General features: G+C 43.6%; 1 long non-coding RNA gene across 3 annotated transcripts in view; it reads right to left on the bottom strand.

The window, feature by feature from the left end:
- Positions 1-551: 551 nt before the first annotated feature.
- Positions 552-8,181, bottom strand: part of LOC137490528 (uncharacterized) — a 32,803-nt gene continuing 25,173 nt past the window's right edge. The window contains exon 6 of one of the 3 annotated variants that reach the window (XR_012400912.1): positions 552-1,920. This is a non-coding gene — a long non-coding RNA (uncharacterized lncRNA). The remainder of the gene's footprint in view (positions 1,921-8,181) is intronic. The other 2 variants (XR_012400913.1, XR_011010123.2) reach the window with 2 other exon arrangements.

Here is an 8,181-nt window from a genome sequence, read left to right as displayed (position 1 = left end):
ATCATAATTACGTGTTATCTAAATAGTTGGCATCGCTGTCATTTGTTTCCTGTTAACACAACATGAAGACTGTAAGCTACACGTGTCCTGATTCTACCCTTGAAAACACCCACCCCATAATCACACACACGCGCACAAGCACACACACGCACACACACGCACGCACACACACGCACGCACACACACGCACACGCACGCACACACACACACACACAGGCGCGCGCGCGCGCACACACACACACACACACAGGCATTCAGATGCTAATGATGCTTTAATCTGGGCTCTCTAATAGACCACCATGGCAACGCGGATACAGGACTAATGAGGGAGAGGTACAGGTTAATGGTAGCACACACACACACACACACAGACACACACACACAGACACACACACACACACACACACACACACACACATATATACACAGTAGCTGTAGCGAAATCTTTATCAACATCAAACCTCCTCTAACACACACATCGTGCATTAAATTCAGGTGTTGTTGAGCGACAGGTAAAGTGTTAAAAGAGCCGTCAGTCTCAGAGTATCATCGTGTGTTTGACACTACAGCAGGCTTGATGCTCATTTAAAAGCGAATTAAAGCATTAAAAACATTTGCCTAATACGTTATTTTAGCATGACTCTCTTTTTTCTGACTATTAGAACCTGTTTATTTTTTAATTCAGTGTCCTCCACTAATATTAATGCCTCTAGTAAATATGAGCAAAGAAAGCAGCCAAAAAAATTTCTTAAATGTTTAACCTTTTGATGTTTGGCTTAAAATATTTCGATATTAACCAAAATAACACACAGTTATGCATCATACAACACAGTGTGTATACATATTATTCATTCATTCATTTTATTTATCAGGGACTGCCTAAGTGAAATGAACCGTCAAATATACTGGCATATGTTTTACCCAGCGGATGCCCTTCCAGACGCAACCCAGTACTGGGAAACATCCATACACTCTCAAATTCACATACACACTAAGGCCAATTTTGTTTACCCAATTCACCTATACGCATATCTTCGGACTGTGGGGGAAACCAGAGCACCCGGTGAAAACCAATGTGAACACGGGGAGAACATGTAAACTCCACACAGAAATGCCAACTGGCCCAGCCGAGACTCAAACCAGCAACCTTCTTGCTATGAGGCGACAATGCTAACCATTGAGCCACAGTGCCGCCTTTAAATATATTATATTCATTATATTTTTCATATGAGGAATTGTGTAACTGTTTTTATTTATTTTTAACTTCCCAGATTAGGGAATTTGCTGTAAAAATTTCTAACAGCTGTTGTGAGTTGTATCTCTTTGCAATAATAAACTTAAATATAAAAAAGTAAGGTTTTATTTAGATGAATTGTTGGTCATTGGCTGGATGTTGGCCCAAATGGAGTACCTTTACTTGGACAAAGCAAAATTAAGACCCGTTTAAAACAATTCAAGCCCTACAACACAACATGTCAGTGAATTTAAGACTTTTTATGGCTTAAAATTTAGGTTGACATTTTAAGACCCAGCAGACACCCATTTTGAGACATGCTGTGTTTTGGTCTATTGAGAAATTATATTATATGTAATAATATATACAGATATTATATAAAGACGATGTACCTCTATTCTGTCTATATATAACATATGTATGGGAACTGTTGTGTTGGTCTGAGGTGAGTTTCTGAGGTGAGCTGAAATGTTTGGTCAAGGGTCATGTTGGTATTGCAGAGCGTGTGAACAGTTGAAAACGTGGCTCCAGTACTGCACAATGCTTGTTAGCGGTATAAAAAACCCTGCAATACCAGGTGTAAACATGAGACATACACACTCACGTGAGAACACTGCTGCGGTGCCGTTATCAGTGTGTCCTTGAGCCGAGAATGTGAAGTAAGGAGTGTTTCCCAGCTTTCTGACCTGTGCAACAGACAAACACACACCACGTGAAAACTAAAGTTCAATGAAGTTGAACTTAATCACTGCACAGCTTCATTGGTTCAAAAACGATAAAGTCAAGCAGAATCACACAATGTGGCAAAATAAGAAGTGATGCTTAAAAAAATTATACAATTACAATAATGAGACCAAGATATTAATCATACTGAGCTATTTTTGAAAATTTATTTTGCTAAAATGGATATTTGAATCCACAGTGTTTCTCATACATCTATGTTCCTGACATATTAATCATTATATGACTAATAAATATGTCTAATTGTTTACTAATTTTATTTATCTATTGGTGAAAAAAAAATGGGAAGCTCTCCTATCATGAATTTCTGAAAAGAGTGAAACATAAATTAGGTGTTTTTATCAAAACTAGATAAAAAATAGACTAAAAGGATTCAGAGAAATTAATAATACATTTGAAAATTAACATTAAAGGACACCTATGATAAAAATAAATCATCTTTTGTAAGCTGTTTGGACAGAACTGTGCATAGGTACAGTGTGTCCACAGTCAAATTGGGGTGATATAAACACATTTTTTTTATTTCCAAATGTTAAAATAGGATCCAAATCCCTCTTGTTTTGAGGCCCACCACAACGTATTGTAGAAGTGTGATTTCCCCAGCCACCGAATTGATTGACAGCCATGTATTAACATGTCTCCATAATAACGCGTATAATCATATCAACAGGACAGGACGTGCGCACAGCAACCAGGATTAAAAGATCTGTTCAGCTCTCTGTGATCATCAATCTTCATCAAATGTGATCAAGAATGAGTTTTACAAGTTTAAAATGTTTTGAAAACAGTGCATGTTTGTGATGAAGTACAGCGAATTTACCATCTTAACTTCATGTCGCATGTCAGTAAAATTATAAAAGAAGACGCTTTAATCCCGGTTTCTGGACGTTAAATCAAGTTTATTTTGTACATTAACATAATGGATACCCATACAGCAGTGGATATTAATGCGTATTCTGTCACATTTGCCTTGTAAAAACAGTGCAAAATTAAACGTGCGCCCTGTGTGTTAGCGTTAACTTTGTAACAACATTGTGTTAGACTCATCGCAGAAAGGCTTGAATTAATCCACAGCAAATAGTTCTTACTGTAGTTTTTCTAAAAAGCATTACATGAGATCTGCTTCATTTATGTCTGTCACTGTGCTGTTTATCTGACGCAGGCAGCCGGAGGTTTAAGGCACACTCCGACAAGCACGTGGGAACGGTAAGCGGGGAGAAATAGCATTAAAGGCACTGGCTACATTGTGTTCAGAGCAGAAAATATTCTGGTAGGTATAATAAATAATCTAATGGGTGTTTTGAGTTGAAACTTTATAGACACATTCTAGAGACACAAAAGACTTATATTAAATCTGAAAAAAAATGGTCAAACAAGTGCCCTTTAATATCAGATGTTATTACTTGACCAAATATAATAAGAAATATAAAAAAGTATTCTGGCGACGCAGCGGCACAGTAGGTAGAGCTGTCAACTCACAGCAAGAAGGTTGTTGGTTCGAGCCTCTGCCAGGTCAGTTGGCGTTTCTGTGTGGAGTTTGCTTATTCTCCCTGCGTTCGACTGGGTTTCCTCCGGGCACTCCGGTTTCCCCCACAGTCCAAAGATTTGTGGTACAAGTGAATAGGGTAGGCTAAATTGTCCGTAGTGTAGTGTGTGTGGATGTTTCCCAGAGATGGGTTGGAAGGAAGGCTGGAAGGGCATCCGCTGCATAAAAACGTGCTGGATAAGTTGGCGGTTAATTCTGCTGTGGCGACCCCAGATTAATAAAGGGAAAAGCCAAAAAGAAAATGATTGAATGAATGAAAAAGTAATCTTCGAATGCATTACTACACGTAATTTAAATTACTGATTTGGTTTTCTTTTATGTAACCTTCTATTTTGGTTCAAGTGGGCACTTTAATAAAAATAAAAAAAAAGTAGAATTTTTCTACATGAGGTGGCACAGTGGCTCTGTAAGCGCTGTCGCCTCATAGCAAGAAGGTCGCTGGTTCAAGTCTGGGCTGGGCCAGTTGGCATTTCTGCGTGGAGTTTGCATGTTCTCTCCATGTTGGTGTTTTTTCCCCCCATAGTCCAAAGGCATGCGGTACAGGTGAATTGAATAAACTAATATAAATATATATATATATATATATATATACACAGTTGAAGTCAAAATTATAAGCCCCCTTTGAATTTTTTTTAAAATATATTTCTTAAATCATGTTTAACAGAGCAAGAAATTTTTCACAGTATGTCTGATAATATTTTTTCTTCTGGATAATATATTTTCTTATTTTTCTTCATCTTATTTGTTTTATTTCGGCTAGAATAAAAGCAGTTTTACATTTTTTAACACCATTTTAAGGACAAAACTATTAGTGTAACGGGGAGACTGACACGGAGGGATCCATTTTGCAGTATTTATTAAGTCACACTTAAACATCAACACCTCGCACGGCTGTGCGAACATACAACATACAACTCAACGATGATTAGCAGATAACAGAGGCAGAGTGATTACCAGGCTTGTGTCAAGGGCAGGCAGCGTGATTCAGAGTCCGTGTTACAGGCTTTAGTCAGGGGCAGGCAGCGAGAATTAGAGTCCGTGTAAGCAGGCTTTGGTCAAGGGCAGGCAGAAGACAGAGCAGAGTCGAGAAACGGGCTGAAGTGGTAAACGGGAGATCAGGCAGGATAGAACGCTCAGAAATGCTGGCCGGGGCTAAACAAGACTTCGCAATGAAGTGTGTGTGTGAGCTGCTTATATCTGGTACGTGGGTCATTAGTGAGATGGAGAACAGGTGTGCTGGGATCAGAGTGAAATGGATGACGTAATGGTTAGAAGTCCGGAGATGGTGACCTCTGCTGGTCAGCGAGGGGAATGACTGGGACCGAGTCGGTGACAGAGCCCCCCCCCAACGAACGGCTCCTGAAGTGAGGCAATTCTCGACGCCGGGGTCTTCCACGGGGGCGAGGGGCCAGCATCTCCGGATGTTGTGAGCGGAACTCTTCCAGTAGTGTGGTGTCGAGGATGTCCTTGCGGTTAATCCAAGATCTCTCCTCCGGGCCGTACCCCTCCCAATCAACGAGATATTGGAGTTGTCCCCCCCGGCGTCTGGATCTCAGGATCTCGTGGATCTGGTAGGCCTCCTCACCATCGATCATGAGGGGCGGGGGACCCTGTTCACCGGCTGCCACCTCCCTATCTGCCTCGGCTGGACCAGCAGCAGGCTTGAGCAGAGAGACATGGAAAGTGGGGGAAATACGAAAATGATTAGGGAGTGTCAGTCTGAACGAAACAGGAGATATTTGTCTTTCAATCTGGAAAGGACCCACGTACCTGGGACTGAGCTTTTTGCAGGGCAGCTTGAGGCGTAAGTCGCGGGTGGAAAGCCATACCCATTGTCCTGGGGAATACATGGGACCAGGACGTCGGTGTCGATCGGCATGTTCCTTGAAACGCCGTACGGCGTGAGAGAGGTGAGTGTGAGCTGCGTTCCAGACCTCTTCGCAGGTTTTAAACCAGGTATCCACCGCAGGGAGTTCAGAGGTCTCGCCGGACCAGGGAAAGAGAGGAGGTTGGAAGCCCAGCACGCATTGAAATGGGGTTAATCCAGTAGATGCTTTTCTGAGGGAGTTCTGAGCATATTCTGCCCACATCAGAAATTTGGCCCATTCATTCTGGTTCGAATGGCAGTACGTGCGGAGAAATCTGCCGATTTCCTGGTTCAAGCGCTCTGTCTGCCCGTTGGATTGGGGATGATAGCCGGATGTTAGGCTCACATTAATTTGGAGATTTTTAAAGAATGCTGACCAGAGTCGGGATGTAAACTGGGGACCTCTATCCGACACGATGTCTTCGGGGAGACCGTAGTACCGGAACACACACTCGCAGAGTAATTCGGCCGTCTCCATGGCTGTAGGCAGTTTAGAGATGGGGATAAGGCGGCAGGATTTTGAGAATCGATCCACTACTGTGAGGATGGTGGTTTTGCCCTGAGATATGGGTAAATTGGTAATGAAGTCTATTGCGATGTGTGACCAGGGACGATGTGGCACCTCCAGGGGTTGGAGTAATCCAGCTGGACGGTGACGGGAGTGTTTGGACATCTGACAGGGTGAGCATTTATTGATGAAGTTAATGACATCTTGGTGTATGGATGACCACCAATAGCGGGATTGAATCAGTTGTACGGTGGCTGTGCTGCCTGGGTGACCGGAACTGGGGTGGTCATGTACCTCGGAGATGAGCCTTTCTCGAAGTGATGGGGGAACGAAGATTTTATTCTCTGGACAGGGCTGTGGAGATGGATTGGTTTCGGCGGCTTGAAGGATCTCCTGTTCAATATCCCACTGGATAGGAGCGACAATTAGAGGATCTTTGATTATGGGTTCATCATGGTATTCAGAGGTCTCATCGTCTGAGAGGCGGGACAGAGCATCTGCTTTGATGTTTTTTTGAGCCAGGAATATAGGTGACTTGGAAGTCAAATCGGGTGAAAAACAGTGCCCATCTTGCCTGTCTAGGGTTCAGACGTTTACAGGAACGGATATATTCTAGGTTTTTGTGATCGGTGATGACGATGAAAGGATGTTTTGCGCCCTCAAGCCAGTGTCTCCATTCTTCTAGCGCGGCTTTCATGGCGAGGAGCTCTCGGTTTCCCACATCGTAGTTCCGTTCAGCGGAGTTGAGCTTGCGAGAATAGAAGGCACAGAGATGGAGCTTCTTAGTAACGAGGGATCTTTGGGACAGGATGGCTCCAATTCCAGTGTTGGACGCGTCAATTTCGACTACAAAGGGTTGCTCGGGATCAGGATGACGCAGAATGGGTGCACTGGAGAAGCGAGTTTTTAGCTGAGTAGATGCTCGGACAGCGTCTGGGTTCCATTTAAGGCGAGCATTGTTGGCTTTTACCATGGCGGTCAGTGGAGCGGCGACTGAACTGAAGTTTCTTATGAAGCGCCTGTAGAAGTTAGCAAAGCCCAGAAATCGTTGTAGTTGTCTGATGGTCTCGGGTTGTGGCCATTGTGTCACGGAGTCGACCTTTTGCTGGTCCATGGCCACGCCTTCTGGACTGATGATGTAACCAAGGAATGAGATGCAGGTCTAGTGGAATTCGCACTTGGAGCTCTTTGCATACAGCTGGTTTTGAATGAGGCGTTTGAGCACTGCCCGGACGTGCTGTATATGCTCAGACAGCGAATTGGAGTAGACCAGGATATCGTCAATATACACTATGACCCACTTGTTGAGCATGTCTCTAAATACCTCATTTACGAATGCCTGGAACACGGAAGGACTGTTTGCTAGGCCGAAGGGCATAACGAGGTATTCGTAGTGGCCGTCGATTGTAGAGAACCCGGTTTTCCACTCGTCTCCCTGTCGTATGCGGATGAGGTTATATGCACTACGGAGGTCCAACTTAGTGAAATACTGGGCGGATCGAAGTTGCTCAAGGGCGGCTGGAACCAATGGCAATGGGTAGCGGTATTTAACTGTGATCTCATTTAAGCCTCGGTAATCAATGCATGGACGTAAGCTGCCATCCTTCTTTTTGACGAAGAAAAACCCTGCTAAAGCGGGTGAAGTAGATGGTCGAATAAAGCCCTTCTCTAGCTCCTCAGAAATGTAACTCTTCATAGCTTCAGTTTCAGGTTGTGAGAGAGGGAAAATGCGACCACGAGGGGGCGTGGTGCCGGGTAGCAGCTCGATGGCACAGTCATTTTCACGATGTGGAGGGAGCTTGGTAGCCTTCTGTTTATTAAATGCCTCAATTAAATCATGATAAGCATCAGGAACATGACGGAGTTCAGAGTCTTCGGTCTTGTTAATTGTGTTGATCTGGACAGGGGAAACAGGATGCAGACATTGGATAAAGCATTGATTGCTCCATTTTGTGATCTCACCAGTTCTCCAAGAGACTTGAGGGTCATGCTGTTGTAGCCATGGTAACCCAAGAATTACAGAGTGTTTAGGGGAGTTGATGGCAAGAAGGGAGATTTCTTCTTCATGGAGAGAGCCTGTTTGGAGTAAGATTGGCAGGGTCTGGAATTTTATACGTCCTTCTCCCAAAGGGCGCCCGTCTACAGCAGTGATGGCTATGGAGGAATCACAGGAGGTTAAAGGAATGGAGTGAGTGGTGGCAAACGTGTAATCAATAAAGTTACCAGCGGCTCCTGAATCGATCATGGCCATAGTCTCAATCTCATCTCCATTGCTTCTCAAAGTG

The sequence above is a fragment of the Danio rerio genome, chromosome 3 (assembly GCF_049306965.1).
Source record: "Danio rerio strain Tuebingen ecotype United States chromosome 3, GRCz12tu, whole genome shotgun sequence".
NCBI lineage: Eukaryota > Metazoa > Chordata > Actinopteri > Cypriniformes > Danionidae > Danio > Danio rerio.
The sequence above is the reverse complement of the archived record's forward strand: the minus strand, read 5'-3'. Positions and strand labels throughout refer to the sequence as shown.